Raw genomic sequence first — 19,952 nt, forward strand, 5'->3', positions numbered from 1 at the left:
TCAGAACACTAACAGTGTGAACGTACAAATATTTTAAAAAAAAATTTCATAGACTTGTTGCAGAATTGTAATGATAAAAGAGGAACCTCCTGTGGTTTAGTTTTATGCAACATCCGAATATTTCCTATAGTAAAGCCCGTTTGCATGACCCATACGCTTCATTAGAAGCTACCTGTTAAAAAGATGTGATGATATATAATTGATTACAAGCTGCCTGTTAAAAAAGATGTGAACATATATTTATTGTTTCGTATGGTAAGCCATACTCTTTGCTAAAAAAGGTGGGAGCGAATAAAAGGAAATGGCCCCCCCTGTGCAGGGACAGTGAATGACCCCAGGACCCAAGATTGCCCTTATGCATGACCCATACGAACAGTATGTGAGCTTATATAATTGATTAGAAGCTACCTGTTAAAAAGATGTGAGCATATTTTAATACCTCAACTCGAACAAGGTGTGAGAAGTTAAATATATCTATATGAAGCCTTTAATAGGAAACAACTTTATTTTAAAGCTGGAACGTTGTTTGGAGCACTGGCTGTAGTGATCTTTTCTGAACATGCTCTGAAACGAGACTGACTTTTGCGATAGAGATGCTGGCTGGCGATATTATGACGTCATATGAACATTGTTTTACCCGATTGCCACGACAGAGTTAATCATAGAATGATCACGAGGTGTACGTACATGAACCAAAGTTGAAATCAACTTTAGAGATTATTTAGCCAGATAAGCTAATGTTTCATAGTGAACGAACTCATGTATTGTTATTCTAACTTATGATGACCTTGTTTACGCTTTAGCAACAAGAATTTTAATTGGCGTATATAGCTTGACTTATAAGAAACTCATTTGATTCAATGCAACTGGGAAATGAAGAAAGAAAAAATTCAATATTTACCCGCAATACACATGGACTTTTCCGGCTTCCCCCATGTTTGAGAAATTATGTGCTTAATGACTTTATTTGTAATAAACTAGCCAAAGTTAAAATTTGAACAGACTATCTGTATTTAAATGCTCCCCATACGCCATTGATTTAATGTGATAATTTCTAACCAATTGAAGCTCAATAAACTTTTAAACTTAACCCAAAGTTATAATTGTACTATAATGTATGTATAAAGTAACTCCACTCCCTCCATTAATCAAATGCTTATATATAATTCTTTGTACAACAATTGCTCTATTATTTTTACTTTTAGCAGCATTATACTGATTTGTGTGCTACGTTCATTGATTGCTGATTGACCTGATTCTTGGGAGAGAAAAAAAAAACGTAAGTTTTTCAACTAATTGTTTAGTTAACTTAACGGATTTTACACATTAAAAAATGTATAATAATATATTTACTGTGTTTTGAAGAGTAAGGCTATGTGAGACGTGAACCTACAGCTGAATCTAAATTTTACGCCACTGCACAAGAAAGATTTGTATAATAATAATATTAATAACAGTAAGGCTATGTGAAACGTAAACTTATAGCTGGTGGGTGGGATTTAATTTACACGAGTTTATTACGGAAATGAAAACTAACAGTAAAAACTATAATAAAATTTATGAGGAACGTTAACATAGGTTGAACATTTTATACCCTTATATTAAATTAGTCGGAGCAACTTACGCGGAAATAATTTTTTTGTTTTGTTTTGAAAAAGACCCGTGCACCCTTAGTTACTGACGCGCCCAGTTAACATAGGTTGTTTACGGTTGAACATTTTATACCCTTATATTAAATTAGTCGGAGCAACTTACGCGGAAATAATTTTTTTGTTTTGTTTTGAAAAAGACCCGTGCACCCTTAGTTACTGACGCGCCCAGTTAACATAGGATGTTTATAATTAAACATTTTATACTTTTTAATAAATTAGTGGGACCAACTTATTTTATGGATTGATTGTTAAGCAAGTACAGAACACATACAGTGTGAACCTACATGACTTTCCGCTTAGAATTGAGCCCTAACGTTAAAGCTGTGTACGTTATGTGCTTAGCCATAAATGAACTGTAGTTATTTTTGATTAACGTGGATTTACATTGATTTTTTTAGTATTATGAGTGATATATCTTTGAAAAGCTTTCTTTGTAATATAAAAATGGATATTTTAATTATTTGAATTGTTGTTAAAAGAAAATTATTTTAAAAAAGAAACATGTTAGTTACCCCTAGATAATTTACGCAAAGCAAACGGTTTCACTAACATAGTAAATTATTATTATTATTAGTATTCTTAGGTAGTACACGTATACTTTTTCCATTAATAAAGATTATTTTAGATGATTTTTAATTCAAAGCAGTTATTTAACCCATACTTGTTTTACTTAGAACATACGAGCCTATTAAAATGTTTTAATATTATAGGAACAACAGAGAAAATTTGACATGTGTATTCCTTTAATTATTAACTAATGGTTAAGAAAAGAAATATAACATTTATTGAAATAAATAATAGTATACATTACCTTAAAATTAAAGAGAGATTGCTTATTATTATTGTAGAACAGTTTGTTGTGTACTAAATCCTATTTCAGAATTTTTACCTAAAGGTTTCACGACTAGCACCAATTTATTATAGTAATACTATTAAAATAATAAGTATTTCTTGAAAGAAATAGATGTATGTATTATTGCATTTAATATATATATATTGTGTTTGTTCAGTTGAGGGTGGAATTAAAATTGAAGTATAGAGCGTAAACATATGAAGCGAATGCGTTTTTTTTTATTAATTGATTTTGTGTAAATAGTGTTAGGAAAATAATTTGAGTTATTTGACTTTTGGAATAGTATTGAAAATTGTTTAACGGATTATTTTTGAGGGGTGAAAAGGAAGCAGTTGTATTCTATAGTATTTTATAAGAAAAAACAATTATACTGTGAATTTTACTTTATTTACACGGACGTTAGATAGTAAAACACGTAATGTGACATCATAGTCTTACCCGGAGTGTTTATTTATACTAAGCTTTAGCTATTATTAAAAGCGATGTGAGCGCTAGTTTATGTATTGCAAATTGAATTTGCGCGTGCTTGCACAGGCTTTAATGAATACGTTATGTGTAAGCAATTGGGAACTGAAGTATAATACCGTTTACAGGAAATGAAAAAAACATGACATACAAGTTGTGGGCAATAAATAATTGTTGTTGTATTACACTATAAACTACCATTGGATGGAAAATAAAATAATGTTTTACTTATTAGGAATTAGACTCGCGCTTGCTGCTACCGCGCACGGCTGCGCTGGGAATTAAACCCGCGGACGTTAGAAATTAGATTCGCGTTTGCTGCTACCGCGCACGGCTGCGCTGGGAATTAAACCCGCGGACGTTAGAAATTAGATTCGCGTTTGCTGCTACCGCGCACGGCTGCGCTGGGAATTAAACCCGCGGACGTTAGAAATTACATTCGCGTTTGCTGCTACCGCGCACGGCTGCGCTGGGAATTAAACACGCGGGCGTTTGATTGTACTAGTTTGCGTTTGGAAATTAAAAGCGTGAATTAACATACCATTTATTAGCGTGGTTATTATTTTAAAATAGTTAATGATGCATAATTGACATAAATAAATAAATACAGTGTGTGTTCAAAAGAATTTGAGATAAAAGAAAGAAAAAAACTACATAAAAAATTTAGAATTTTCCGCTAAATAGGAACGTTTGGAGGTTATTTTATCCTACTTTTTTGGAGGTAGTAAAGTTTAACATAGTCCTCATACTGATTTTACTAGTTATAATCCATTTTTATTGACCATAAGAAGATATATGCCTATATAGATTTTTTATGGTTAAGGATTTCCAAAGACGGATTTACTTTTGAGGTTTAGAAGTGTTTTAAAATCTTGAAATTGAGCTTAAGCAAGTTTTCTAGTGTTAATTATTCGTATTTCCTTAAGTTTGTTTTGTTGGAGTTTGTTTATTAAAATATTTCTAAAATCAACTTGGAACCGTTGCACTAAAGGCGTGTATGTTAGGTAAAAACATTAGAAATTGAGTCCAAGATGAAGGATACGTTAGGAGAATTTTCTAGGAATATAACAATAGTTGAGAACCTTAATGACTATTTTAGGGGAACAAATTCACTAGAGGGTTTGCTTGCATTAATTATGGAAATATGATTGATTGACTTTCATACGTGAGAATAAATATTACAGATTTTTTTATTTAAAAGCATGGAAGCTTAATTTAAGCATGCGTTTAGAATATTTATTTATTTTGGTGAAAAATTACATGTATGCTTATCGGCAAGTAATTTCCGAAGTGTTTCACGGAAAGAAAAAAACAAAAGAATTTTTGAACAATGTTAGCTTCGTTCAGCACCGTGGCTATACGTAACTATTAGTTTACCATAACCGAAACTTGAACATTGGGGATTGCTAGCACCGAACATTAAAATATTAGCTCCTAAATCTTTTTTACGTGGTAAATGTTATTTACAAACATATTACTGACAGCTTAATTTTAGTTAACCAACCGTTTAGTAGCAATCCTATATGAGACATGAACCGGCACAAAGTTTAACTTTATGAGAGTTTAGAAAGACATATAAAGAAGCTTTTACGTACAATAAATTAACTTAGATTTAATAGTACAAGGTAGAAATATATACATATTTTGTATATTAAGAAAAAAAGAATAATTATAAATGATACTAATTACAGTTTTTATTTTTTATTTTAGAAAAATGGAACCTCAACCAAGCACTTCGACATCCCTTACCATATCCCAACTGGAGTGCTTTGATAAAATTGATAATTTATTAAATGCGGCAGAAGAGAAGAGGGGTAGAGAAGAAGATGTGGAAAATAAGTTAAGAAAAAATAAACGAAAATGCTACTTTCCAGTAGTAAAAGTAAAAGCAAAACCATCGGTGAAAAAAGAAGTAATCCCAGTGCTAGCGGTGGTGGAAAAACAAATAAATCCAGTGTTGCCAGTGGTGAACAATATACAACTCATGCCAATACATGCACCAGTGGTGGAAGGTGATGCCAGTGGGGGTAATACTAATAATGATGACATATCTTTGTTATATGATGGGGAGGACTATGTTTTAACAGAAGCATACGAAAAATATGAAAGACTTGAAAAAATTAAAAAAATTAAAGAAAAACTGCGGGAAAACATCTCAAAATATTTGAAATAAAAATGTAAATATTGTGAAATAAATGTCTATTTTGGGTAAAATGGGAAAATTTGAGTTTTCTTTCCTTTGAATTTTTAAACCTACCTAACAAAGGTTATAAATGACTAATTTTTTTTGTTTCCTGGTTATATTGAACTTATATTGCAATATATTGTCTAATGATCCATATAAATATCTTATTAAGAGCAACGTTTTAAAAAAACGCTTTTCAATGTTTATGGTTTTCAGCACGATACACTATTTAGTTAACCCCCAGCAATAAAAAGTTTTTTTTTTTTAAATTTTGATGCAATGTCTACCACAACTAATATGGTTTCCCTCTAGTTTTTTAAATTACACTTGAGTTTTGATGATATCTACTTTGTTTTCTTCTTATTTTGGACCAATATACATAGTTGTAGGGTAAAAGAAACTCATTGAAATAATTGCTTGTTCGCATAGATAAAAATTAGAACAAGGTTGTCGTTTACTATTTAGTCTGTTCTTAAAAAAATGACCGAACCTAAGAATTTCAAGAAATTTTATGCAGCAAAGTTAAAAGAATTTCAAAACTTTTTTTTTTTCTGTTAATAGTAAAATTTACTTGGTAGCAGGGAACACGCATTGAATGTCTTGAATAATTAACTAGGTATTTTTTTTTAGACCAAGCTATTTCATATGAAAACACGAAATTATCCAGCTATTTAAGGTAAAAATGACAAAGTATAACCTGTATATTAATTCAGATACCATTTACCCACTTTGAATTCAAGAAAAATGATATGGAGATTCACTACAGTTAGGATACAATAAATTAATGTATAGCTTTTATAAAAAACTCTTTAAAATTTACAGAAAGCAGTCCTGAAAAACACAGCCACCACAAAATTCAAAACTTAATAATTGTCATAAAATGATCAAATAATTACAGTAATTCCATCCATCAGAGGTGCCCAGACACAATTGCCAAAGAAAACTTTAGTTCACTTGAAATACTTATTGCTCCCACAGCAGTTTTTAAACTCTCAATATTTGTGAAGATTAAATAAAATAATATTTTAGCATTAATGCCGCACCTATGTTTAAAATGCTATTCATGTTGCGCGCTTACACAAAGATTTATTTTTTAATTATAGCAAACATTTACGGAAATAATTTTAAAATGCAATTGCACCTAACACATATTGGTTACGCCTTTGTTATAATTGCACTTACGCGAAAGCGAAATAAAAATTACTGTGTGCCCCTAACACATGTTGGTTGTACTTTTTAAAATTGCACTTACGCGAAAGCGAAATAAAAATCAGTGTGTTCACCTAACACATGTTGGTTGTACTTTTTAAAATTGCCCGTACGCGAACATAAAATAAAAATTACTGTGTTCACCTAGCACAAGCTGTTTGCACTTTTTACAATTGCACTAACGCGAAAGCGAAATAAAAAATTACTGTGTGCACCTAGCACATACTGGTTGCACTTTTTAAAATTGCACGTACGCGAACATAAAATAAAAATTACTGTGTGCACCTAGCACATACTGGTTGTACTTTTTACAATTGCACTAACGCGAAAGCGAAATAAAAAATTACTGTGTTCACCTAACACATATTGGTTATACTTTTTACAATTGCACTAACGCGAAAGCGAAATAAAAATTATTCTGTTCACCTAACACATATTGGTTGTACTTTTTAAAATTGCACGTACCCTAATACAGATATTTAACCCAAGGCGAACACCAACTTACATTTGAGAACGCGTTATAAAATAGTTCGTGTTATATAACTTTTGCGGACAAATTACTTGCCTAGCACAAAAATTAAATTGCCTATCTATTATTAAGCTAAGCTAAGATGTTTATATTTGCTAATGTGCCTTAGTGGAAAACCACATTTTTTTACTAAGCTATTGTAACGTAACCGTCGCTAACGCGCCTTTACTTGAAAACCATATGGTTTATTACTAAACTAACCTAAGCTGGTGATACCTGCTAACGCCACCTATGGTAACGTAACCGTCGCTAACGCGCCTTTATTTTAATGGTGCATTATCCACCTTTGATAATAATGTATAAAATAATTATTATTTTGTTTTAACTTGTTGCTACGCGTTTGCTAATACTGAATAATTGCTTGGAAATGCACACCGGCTCTGCCCTACCCTGAACCACTTGTTTGCGCGTATGTTTTGCCCTGCCCTAAACCACTTGGTTGCGCGTATGCTTTTTTATATAGAATAAGCGACACTGCTTTGTATATACCATGAACTTAATTGTGGAAATAACAAATGTATACCCGTTTTGCACGGCCCCGCCCACATGATGGCACGCACGCACGTTTTTTTTTTCACGAATGTACTTTTTACTGCTACATGTTTAAAACTAATAAATATACGTATGCTTCCGTATAAATGCACGCACACATGGACACCAATTGCCACGCTTTTAATTTTATTTAATGTAATTATTGTACGAATGCTTCCGTATAAATGTAGACACGTTTTTCCACATGGAAATCGAATGTTACGCATTAACATTAATAATAAATATAAGCATACTTCCGTATAAATGCACGCACGCATGGGCACTAATTGTTACGCTTTTAAAATTAATCACTGCTATATTTTTATGCATCTACAATAACAAATACGCAATATAATTGATTTTACAACACGGAAAACAACATTAGCTTGCGATCGGCTAACATTCACATGGGTGTAGGCCACCATCATTTGCTTAACGCACATAAGAACGAATATATTTTCATAAGTATTTATAAAATAAATGTAGAAAAAAACATTATCAATTTGAAATATTTGATTTTTAGTACATACTAAATAATTTAATGCTAAAAATGATATTAAACTTACCTTTATATATAATCTTCTTTAATTACATCTCGAATCCACTTCTCAACTTTACGTATTCTAATAAACGCGTGGACAGGAAGTGACTCAACTTCCTGTAGCAGTGTTGGTAAATCTTAATACTTTGTGTTTAGTTAGTGAATGGTAATGGAAGATTTTTGATTTAAAGAGATTAATAAATAAGAAATTATTATGAAATGGGGAATTGTTTTTGGTATACTTTATTTACAAGTGCGGAAAAAGTATATGTATTGCCTAGTTTGTAAAATAAAAATAAATGAAAATGCTTTAGGTCAATTTGTATTGTAGCCTGTAGGAATATGAGCCGATTCACTACCCTTTATGATATTTAGACTGCAAAACACAGATTATAATGTAGCACATTTGCTTATTTTATGGATTTTGCGATGGATTATATACGCAAACTAGAATGCGAAGACAATTTAGTAAGACATATTGTGTTAGTAACAGACAACTTACTAAGACACATTGTATTAGTCAAAGACTATGCAGTAAGACACAATGTGTTAATGAAAGACTATTTAGGTGGTAATCAGGGGTTAGTTACGGAAGACTAAAGATAATCAAGGGGTAGCTACGGAATACTAAAGATGGTCAGCGACTATTTAGGTGATAATTAAAGGCTAGTTAGCCCATAGTAAGGATAATCACGGAATAATCAGGGGATATTAAGAATGCTTAAAGGGTAAGTAGCCCATAGTAAGAATATTAAAGGAATAATTAGGGGATAATTAAAGGGTAGTTAGCCCTTACTAAAGATATTGAAGGACTATTAGGGGATACTTAAAGGGTAGCTAGCCCATACTAAGGATATTTAAGGACTATTAGGGGATACTAAAGGTAATCAAGGGGGTATACTAAGAATATTCACGGACTATTTAGGGGAAAGCTTAATTATAGAGTGTGGAATGAGGACTTTTTTTGCGATACTTAGTTTGAGAATAAATATTGCGGTGGGGCGCAGTACAAAATGAGGGCTTTTTCTTTTGGTATATATAGTTACAAAATAATTATTGCGATGGGCTTTAGGATATTTTAAAATTGAAATAAGGCCACATAAATGTATACTGTTAACGTAAATGTGTATACAATGGGTTTTAGGGTATTTTACAATTGGAATAAGGTCACATAAATGTGTACTGTCAACGCAAATACGTATAAAATGGGTTTTAGGATATTTTAGGATTGGAATAAGCCTACATAGATGTGTACTGTCAACGCAAATATGTATAGAATGTGCTTTAGGATATTTTAGGATTGGAATAAGCCTACATAGATGTGTACTGTCAACGCAAATACGTATAGAATGTGCTTTAGGATATTTTAGGATTGCAATAAGCCTACATAGATGTGTACTGTCAACGCAAATACGTATAGAATGGGCTTTAGGATATTTTAGGATTGGAATAAGCCTACATAGATGTGTACTGTCAACGCAAATACGTATAGAATGTGCTTTAGGATATTTTAGGATTGGAATAAGCCTACATAGATGTGTACTGTCAACGCAAATACGTATAAAATGGGCTTTAGGATATATTAGGATTGGAATAAGCCTACATAGATGTGTACTGTCAACGCAAATACGTATAGAATGTGCTTTAGGATATTTTAAAATTGGAATAAGGCTACATAGATGTGTAATGTTGATGAAAATGCATGTAGAACGGATCTTAGAGTATTTTAAAATTGAAATAAGGCTACATAAATGTGTACTGTTAACGCAAATGCATATAGAATGGGTCTTAGGATATTTTAAAATTGGAATAAGGCTACATAGATGTGTACTGTTAACGCAAATGCATATAGAATGGGTCTTAGGGTATTTCAGAATTGGAATAAGGCTACATAGATGTGTACTGTTAACGCAAGTGCGTTTAGAACGGGTCTTAGAGTATTTTAAAATTAGAATAAGGCTACATAGATCTGTACTGTTATTGCAAACGCATACAAAATGGAAATTGCAAAAAAAAATGCGTAAAAACCTGTTATTTTATGAACCCGATTGCAGATGACTTAATACTATACTGAATGCTTTTGAATAAGGCCGCTAAGTGCCAATACTTAACATATGATTACGTAAATTTAGTGAAAAATATTATTACTGTTTTACAGTGTGCAGTTGTAGAATAAACATTAGCGAGGCCATTTTTAACAAGAACAACTAAGAATTAGAAGGTGAGTGTATTTCATAATTATTATTATTAATATATTTATTGAACAATTGTTTAGCTAATGTTGTTTTTAACCATTAATTATTTAACCAACACTTAGTAAACAAGACTTTTTAAAACCAAGTCATGAACAAGTTTCTTTCATAGTTTTTCAGAACAAGTTATTGATTATTGCCTGTTTTGCTAGATTTATGGTAGAACTCAAAATTTTTTCTTTGTTTGTTTTAGATGGATTTCCTGTGTTCAACTGGTGAGTTCAATATGATTGATGAACTTTTCCTTCATGAAGTTTTATGCGGTCTTCAGTACGTGAAAGGCAATATTAAAGTTACAAAAATAGGACATTGAGCCAGTTAGTAATAGTAATAGTGTAAACTACATAGAATAAAGTTTTTGTAAACTGATACTTCAGAAAGCATAAACGAGAATGAAAACGATTGGTTGCTTAAATTTAAGTGGGCGTTTCCACTAAGATTGCTCAATGAGATTACAGCAATATATATAAATACAGCGTTAAAATAAAGAGATCTACTCAATACCTTAGTTTTGGGTATATATATATATAAAAGAGTTATTTAAAATTTTGTTTCTACGTACTGCTAAATCATGGCGGATACCAAGTGCCAATGCATAAATAATGAAATTAACATTCAATGTTTAATAAAAACCTTTCAATTGTGGGAGCCCAAGAGAAGAAGTTTGCTAGTGTGTGTTCTGTGTTCAGACAAATATAAGCAAAGTATTAACCGTGAATGTCTGGTCATACACAAGGATATTTTAAAAACAAGTGTCTTATGTTTAATTACTAATATGGACATCCAAGATGAAATTTTACTGCAGTTTGAAAAATCGCATGGAAAAACATTTACAACATTACAACAATTTTTTAATATATATGAAAAAGCAATTGAAAATGAGGAATTTATTAATGAACTAATAAAAATATTCCTAGAAAAGGACTTTAAAAGGCATATACTTGAAAATGTTGTATGTGTGTAATTAAAACATGTAATAATGTGAAACTGTTATCAATGAATCAAAAAAAAATGTAATGTGCACTGCTGTGAGCTATTATTAAACAATTTTTTCAGTATGCATACGTTTCAAAAAAGTGACTTTTTTATAGTGCTAATAATGACAAGTAATTCTCTGCAAATGTTAACAGTTTTTTAAAATACAATATAATTGGAAAAGTATATTCTTCCAACTATTTTACATGACATTAACCTTGTATAAGAAATATATAAAAGATAGTAATCAATGTCATGTGTTACTTAAACTATGTATAAATAAATAGTATAATTATAGTAAGCAGTAAGCGTTAATAGATAGACTTGTTTATAATAATTATTATTATTATTATTATTTTTAACATACCAAAAATAGTGTCCCACGACGTTGTTACCCAGTTTTAGTACTACATCAATTGTACAGTCAATACTAATAATATAATTTCGTGACAAATACGTTTAAGTTTAATTCTTAAATAAGAATTAAATCTTTAAATATTGCTGTGTTTATGCTTTTAATAATAATAGTAGTAGTAGTAGTAGTAGTTACCATGTACATATTTAAACTTGTACATGATATTTATGCACTAGTGTCTTACAAACTATACTTATATAAATTTTATAATTTAACTAAAACTTTTGCTAAAACTTTTATTATATACTTCAATTGTTTTGTCATACTCATACTTTTTACAACTATGTGTCTTTATTCTTTTACTTTATAAAATGTTTTTTCTTTTGTCTTACTCGTTTGCATGTACTAAATTATAAAAAGAATGTTCAAAATTAATTTTCCCCTTGATTTTGTATACATAATCTAGTTTTCATCCTTCCAAAACTTTAATGTTTAGCTCTCCCAGGTAGGAACCCATCGTAGGCTTAGGTTATTCATTCCGCCGGTAAACATAATACTATCGATGTCACAGTTGTCAACAAATCGTAAACCTTTACCCGCGCCCATAATGTAATGAACGCAGCAAGTACAACGTTTGAAAACTTTAACGGCTTATTTTTATTTGAACGTTTTTATATGTAATATTAGCATGTTTTTCACCAATAAATAGTACGCTTTGTACTTTGTACTGCGGCGCCCATAGGTAGCCGTAAAGTTTTTCTAGCGTACCAACAACCAGTAAATGTGACAAAACCATTTTTTGTCCCCCATTGCCGTAAAGCAAATTGAGGAATAGCTTGGCTATGTACCTTAAGCCAGGGTTTAATCCAATATTTTTCTCATCTAACTGTATGCCTTCGTGAACATAACATTCTGCAATATATTTATTTTCATCTCCTTTCCTTGCACATAAAAAAATGTTTCATTTAAAGAAATCTGCAATAAACTATGTAATCCTTTTACACTTCTTTTATTTTAATTATATATAATGTATAGCCTTATGCACTGCGAAACGCTCAATATTAGTTTTAACCTTTAAGTGTATAAACATATTCCTATACATTGTATCCTTTACATTGTCTTTAAAAGTTCAATAATATATGATTTAATGATTTATAAGTACAATATTTATATATCATGTAATTTATTATAAAATATCTATTTTCACACTTAAAACAAAATCCAATGTATGTAGAAAATTAAATATGTTAATGCGCAATTTTCTGCGCAGGTTTGTGATTATAAATCAGGTCATGGCTCATACTGATATAAAGCGGATTCTACCGTGATAAGATGTACAGTCAAAGACCGTCTGTTTCAGCTAGTGCCAAACGAAAAAGAAATACAACACTACATATAAAACCATTTTCAACTTCTTATAATAAAAAACAAAAAGGTGAAATTCAAACTAATCTTTTATTATCCAAAAGTAATACTGTAGACTCTAAGTATATTTCACCACGTGAAAAACAGTTTCAACTTGAAAAACAAAAGAAAATTATACTTGTTAATCCAAATGATCCTGAAATTCCTGAAGAAAATGATACATGTCGCATAATATTTCCAACACAGGAGCCAATACCCGAACAAGTGTATAGAAGAAGTTTCAGAGAATCAAATGAAATACCATTTGAAGAAAAAGTAACAAGTGAAAATACAATTTTTAATGATAATCTTATATTCAACGAAGTAAAGTGTAATTGTACTCCTAATAACGTAAGTGAAATTTGTGTAAAACAATTACTAGAAAATTATAAACTTTCTGAACCTTTACTTTGTGAAGGTTGTGCAAATCGTAGTGAAAATAAAACTGTGCATAAATGTTTAACTGAAACCGATGAGGAATTAAATACTGTTGTGTGGAATTTCCTAATTAAAAAATCAACACGTGATCAAATATTAAAACAATATTTGAAAATTCATGTAAAATATATAAATACCAACATTATTCCAAATCTTATAAGCAAATTTAACTATACATATCAGGAAATTACATTGAATGATTATCATATTTTTGATTTAAGAGAAGCATACCTGGAAAAGGACAAAAATGTGTTTCAAGAATCGTTATTGTAAACATCGGTGTATTTTCCTAAATAGATACGAAAAATGCGAATATAATTGTTCTTCTTTTTCTATAAAAGAACACTGTGTGTTAATGTGTATTGCCCGTTGGAAACCACATCGAGAACTTTTGTGTTACGGATGTTTTCAAAACAGGAGCAAAGTAGAAGAACACGATTGTATTACTTCGGACTATAATATGTTACGCTATAATGCATGGCGTACAATGGTAAGCGCACAAACTTTTGATGATTTATATGATCAATTTGCAACAGTGCATTCTGATATTGAAATTGATGATTGGGAATTTACATGGACATTATATAACATGTTATTAAACAAAGACAACATTGAATTAATTACCAAATTATTTTTACAAAAAGATTTTCTATATAATCCGCATTTTAAAAAGTTGTAATGGAAACTCTTCTGTTATTCAATTAGTAAATAATAAAAACATTGTGTATAAATTATCAGAAAACTGTCCAATATGTAATTGTGCATATACTAATATAAATCTTGAATGTATTAAACAATATATCAAAGAATGTTAACATTATTAAAAATACAAATGTATCTGTGTGTATATGTTATTGTGAATAAAATTTTATCAGTGTATATTACTTGTTTTCATTTTTTGATTATTATTATTTCCTTAAATGTGTTTTTGTTTTGTGTAAATGCGTTTTACAATATTATTATACTTAAAGTATTCTGTGAAAATTAATTCATGCAAGTAAAAAAAACTTTAACATGTGCATATAACAAGACAAAATTCACATGTCATAAAATTTACTTGTGCATTTTATAATGCATGCAAGTAAAAAACTTTTTTTTTCGTTTGCGTTTTTGCATTTTGTTTTTAAACTTTTTTTTTTCGTTTGCGTTTTGTTTTTAAACTTGTATTTTCATTTTGCATTTTGTTTTTTAAACTTGTATTTTCGTTTTCATTTTGCATTTTGTTTTTTCAAACTTTTATACCATATGTATATGCAAAAAGTTTTTTTAGTTTTCATATTGCATTTCTAATTAACGTATAACTTTTTATAATTTACAATTTGTGTATTTGAAAAATAAGTTTCTTCGAATTAAAGCTCATTGTAAATACCAATTTTTATACCCAATAATAGTATATTACCTATTTTTATTATTCAGAAAAGTTTTTAATAATAAATAAAAATCAAAAATAAAATTTTGGTTAAATATTTATTTCACTAACAAAAAAATATATACAAGCAAAATAATAATAATACAAAGAAATAATATATGTACAAAACAAAATATGTATACAAAAATCATGCTTTAAATGTTACATTTCTGTCTTTCTCTAATAATATATTGGGTAATTCCTCAATATAATTCGGATTTCGCAATAATTCATTATATTGTTTCTTAAACAATTGTTCATTAACATACATATTAGCATGTGAAATCAGATAAATAATATATACATTGTTTCTTACATTTTCATTTGCCATAATAAGCCATGCTTCCGCTTCTAATGACAGTTGGTTAGCCAGCAAACAATGATGTCCAAGCTGATTGTAATAATTAAAGTGGCAGCCATGACACAATAATGCATTTTCAGGTTTCCAATTTAAAATACTTTTATGTACACAGTTTTTGTCCACAATATCAAAACCACACTCACACTTTTCTTTTCGTCGCACTGATAAATCCATTGGTTCCTTTTGTGGTGACGGTGTCACACTTGCAATTGGTGTATCAGGTTTACATTCGTCCAATTCCTCAAATAAACGAAGAATTTCCTCTTCTTCCACCTCACTAAATAAGTCTGGCGATGGGGGCCTTACTTCTTTTTCATCCTTTACATGTAACATTGGTGGTCTTGCTTCTTCCTCCTCTTCAATGAATAAACTTGTCAATGGTGGTCTTGCTTCCTCCGCATCCACATATAATGATGGAAACCTTGCTTCTTCATCCTCTTCAATAAATAAATCTGGTGATGGGGGTCTTGCTTCCTTCGCATCCACATATATCAATGGTGGTTGTGCTGGTGTTGCTTCTTCCTCATTCACAAATATCAATGGTAGTTGTGCTGGTGTTCTTCCTTCTTCCTCCTCCTCCTCCACATATATCAATGGTGGTTGTGCTGCTGATCTTCCTTCTTCCTCCTCTTCAATAAATAAATCCGGCGATGGGGGTCTTGCTTTCTCATTCTCCACATATATCGCTGTTGGTGGTAATTGTCTTGCTTCTTCTTCTTTCTCAACATCCAGCGTCCATTTCATTGCTGGTACTTTTAATGTTGTACCAAACAATGGTCCAGTATTTGATGTTCTCAATAATGAAGGTGATCCCACTGGTGATGTTGGAATTAAAACCGGTTCATGTCTAAGATGAATAATCTCCTCCTCAATAATTATTTCTGGAGATTCCGGAGCGTCTAAAGACTTAAACTTCTTCAATGCCGGTTCAATATTAGAATCCATCTCAAATCTGCCTCTCTACTTAACTTTTAATCGACTCTACAGCGTTGATGCCTCTATGAACAACTTCTCTTCAAACCCCAGTATATAAGGAAACATTTTATCACCAACGTCATATCACATGATCATTATATTTTTTCAAATATAATTTCAAAAACAACCCGTAATCATAAGCACATGATATACGGAAAACACGTAAACAATATGCTATCATGTTGTAGTCAAACCATATGATATTTTAAACCGACCTATTAAAACAAATATTATTTCGAAAACAACAAGTTTTCAAAGTTCAAAACATCTATAATGTTAAATTCAGTTTTATTTATCATTGGTAATCTCTCGCTTATGTATTCAACGCTCTGGCAATCTTAATTAATAACAAGGATCTTTAATCATATAAGTTCAATACCCTATCTATCTTATTTTGTAGTACGTCAACAGTTTCTTTTATAATATCTTATCATAGCGTTCCCATCACATGTTCACAATACGTAAAATCAACATTACTTGTGGCAGTGTCATATAATGTTTATTCATCTGTTGCTGTGCATCCCATCACGTGTTCACGTTATGCATAATCAAACGTGGTTAGTCATCAATCACATGTTACTTAATCATACTGCTGTAGCCCCAAATTACTTATCACATGATGTTTAGTCATACTTCAATGACCCCAATTACTTATCACATGATGTTTAATCATGTATCAAGGGTCAAAATTACACATCGTCACATGATGTTTCGTCGTTCCACAAGTTTATCTAATCGTACAAAGGTCAATTCATCCGGGTTTTCAAAGCGCGCAAAACCTCAGTTCATGTCTTAAGTTCTTCGGTGATGGATGTGCAAGAACAAGACTCCGTCTTTAGTACGAACACCAAATATGGCTAAATAATGAAATAAAGTTATTTCCTATTTTCCCCAGTTCAATTCCTGTGTCCACATAAATATAATTTCATATTTTTTTAAAATTCATTAAACATAAAAGGGTGTCCCTATACAGGGGTCGTTTCCTTTTATCTGCTCCTACCTTTTTAACAGTTAGCTTCTAATGAATTATATATGCTCACATACTGTTCGTGTGGGTCCTGCATAGGGAACATGGGTCCTAGGGGTCATTTCCAAGGGGCCATGGGTCCTGCACAGGGGCTATGGGTCCTGGGGCCATTTCCAGGGACCATCCACTGTGACCTTCGTAGTGGTCATTCAACCTTTCCTTTCGTCATCTATCATTGTGAAACACATCACGTGTTCCTTATCAATCAATTAACCTTTCCCCTTTCCTAATCCTATTGCATCACCTCCTTCGATAGTCCCCCCTTATCCTTAAATAAACAAGCGATAAACTATCTCTTATCAAGGCGCGGCATCTCTTTTACGGTCACGATACTAAATCTATACTACTAGAACTATTGAAGCCTTTGCAACAGGGTTGACTATTCAGCTGTTTATATCTTTGTACTGTCACTGTTAATGTTTTTAAATAAACCCTGATGGTCTCTAGATACTTTGAAACGCACTTCACTGTTTTGGACAAGAAAAGTTTTTTTTTTTTTTTTTTTTTTAATTGTAGTTGCCGTGCCTTGGCACAAATTTTCTTTTAGAAAAAAGAAAAAAAAGATTAGAAACATTTTGCTTATGACAATACGTACACTTGAAACGTGACTTGTCATCCCATTCTAAAGATACACTTTGGTTGGACAATAATTCGATATAGGCCTATACTGAAAACTATTTAAGCGCAAAAGGAACAGAAAGTATTAGAGGATGATGAACGACAGAAGTGTCTAACTGCGAAGAAGGGGAATTATCAGTTTCTTCACATTGAAATTATAAAAAAACAGTCAAATCTATTTGCAATGAAGTGATTCGAACTTTCTTCGTGAATATATGGTCTACCACATGTGGAGATATTCTATATTGTATGTTTTCACTGTGTTCTGTTTTGTTGTACACTACTTGTAAAGAAACACTGTTTCTGATGATTCAATGTGTTAAGAGCGATTTAATGTATTGGATGGTATGTTTTGTGATTCACCTGTAAACGCATGTGACTGCCTATATGCGTAGTAGTGAAGAAAGGGAACTATGTTTTTGGAAAAGAATATATTTCGAAGCAGGCCCGTAGCCAGCCCAAAAATGTAGGGGGGGGCGACCCTACCATATTATATTTCATCACCATGTTATAGTTCATTTGCAAGCCTACCGTGAAAATTTTAGGGGGGGGCAGTGAAAATTTAGGGTGGGCCCGGCCCACCCTATCCCCCCGTGGATACGGGCCTGTTTCGAAGTATTAGCCTACTAGGATCTACAGAAGAGGACAAAAAAGACGAAAAGAAACTGATATTATATGGATAAATTGATAGAAAGTTTCCTACATTATATCTTGGAATAATATTTTGAGAAGTATTGAAGCGAATTACTCTTTTAGAAATATTTAGACTGTTACTCAGCTCAAAAATGAAGAAAGAAAGAAAGAGCATCAATTGTTACAGCTAATCTCATAGTATAGTAAATGAAACATCTGCGATAAATTTGTCATAACTTTTTGCTGTAAAAAAGTATTAAAGAAAACCGTTGCTGAAATCCGACTTATTATTTATAATGCTTTTCAAAGGGTTGACAAGGGGCATGTACCTTACATGGTCATAGTATAACAACAGTTCCCATCCTCTGTTTATAGCATTAACACTATATAAGCAGGCCCGTATCCACGGGGGGGCTAGGGGGGCCGGGCCCCCCCTAAAATTTGTCTGGCCCCCTAAAAGTTTCACGGTAGGTTTGCAAATGAACTATAATATGGTAATAAAGTATAATATGATTGGGTCGGCCCCCCTAACTTCTACCGCCCCCCCCCCTAAATTTTTGAGCTGGCTACGGGCCTGTATATAAGCATTACAATTTACTTAAAAGTTTCAATGGAAATGATAGACAAAAGTTTTGATAAATTAACAGTCCTTATATCAATAAGCTTCATGACTCCTTGCACAAGTAGAAATTTACTTAAGTCGAAATTTTATAATAACCTAAGAGATTTGTCGAACCCAAGTATGAAAAAAAAATAGCACATAGTTCATGCCTCAGTCACTAGATGGCTCTCATAATAGAATTTAGAAGTTTAATACTACTACTAACTTCAGATGTAAATTGTATATTAATATCAGAATCTTGTTACTTAAGTAAGAATTTACGTTTGTCGAATTGATGCAACTCGGTGACTATCTGTACATATCGGTAGGTGATATGCACGAGTATGAGTGTGTTCTGCACAGAGATTTATTGTCCATTGACAGGTGCATAAGCGAAAGGTTATTCAAAACGTCCGAAGGTTGCAGTCACATAGACTCGTAGGCCAGTAATTAACGCAGAAGACTCAGTCGATATTGACAAAGAGGGTAGGACTGAGAAGTTGAACAACAGGTATCAGAATCAGGGTTGCCACACTCGTGACTCGCGATGATGCCAAACACGGGTCTGAATTATGCTAGATTTTCGTAAATTATGCCAGATTTTCAAATTATCTTTCCTAACTAATTTTAAAGACCCACGCCTACTTACCTCCATTATTTTAATGAAGTGTTTTAACTGTATTCATGTACAAAGCTAATATGACGCTGTCAGGAATGATAATGAAATAAATTGGTAAATGGCACATTATAGGGGAGGAAGGTCGAATTTATGTTTTATGAATGGATAACATTTTAAGAAATATATGCACAATATGCCGCTTCCGACACAGCCCTGAAGCATTTCTTTTAGTGTATTACTAGCTGTTTCCTGTTGCTCAAATCCCTCCCCTCTCAAGTTTAAATTGAAAGGGATAGAAACATCCCAGATAACCAGACATTC

At 31.7% G+C, this 19,952-nt stretch overlaps 1 long non-coding RNA gene across 2 annotated transcripts in view; it reads right to left on the reverse strand.

Annotated features, from left to right (window-relative positions):
* LOC145664861 (uncharacterized) overlaps positions 1 to 8,096 on the reverse strand; it is a 41,943-nt gene extending 33,847 nt beyond the window's left edge. The window contains exon 1 of one of the 2 annotated variants that reach the window (XR_014127532.1): positions 7,991 to 8,096. This is a non-coding gene — a long non-coding RNA (uncharacterized LOC145664861). The remainder of the gene's footprint in view (positions 1 to 7,990) is intronic. The other variant, XR_014127531.1, reaches the window with a different exon arrangement.
* Positions 8,097 to 19,952: the final 11,856 nt, after the last annotated feature.

Source organism: Thermobia domestica, chromosome 11 (assembly GCF_964235325.1).
Source record: "Thermobia domestica chromosome 11, izTheDome1.hap1.1, whole genome shotgun sequence".
In the NCBI taxonomy this organism is placed as follows: domain Eukaryota; kingdom Metazoa; phylum Arthropoda; class Insecta; order Zygentoma; family Lepismatidae; genus Thermobia; species Thermobia domestica.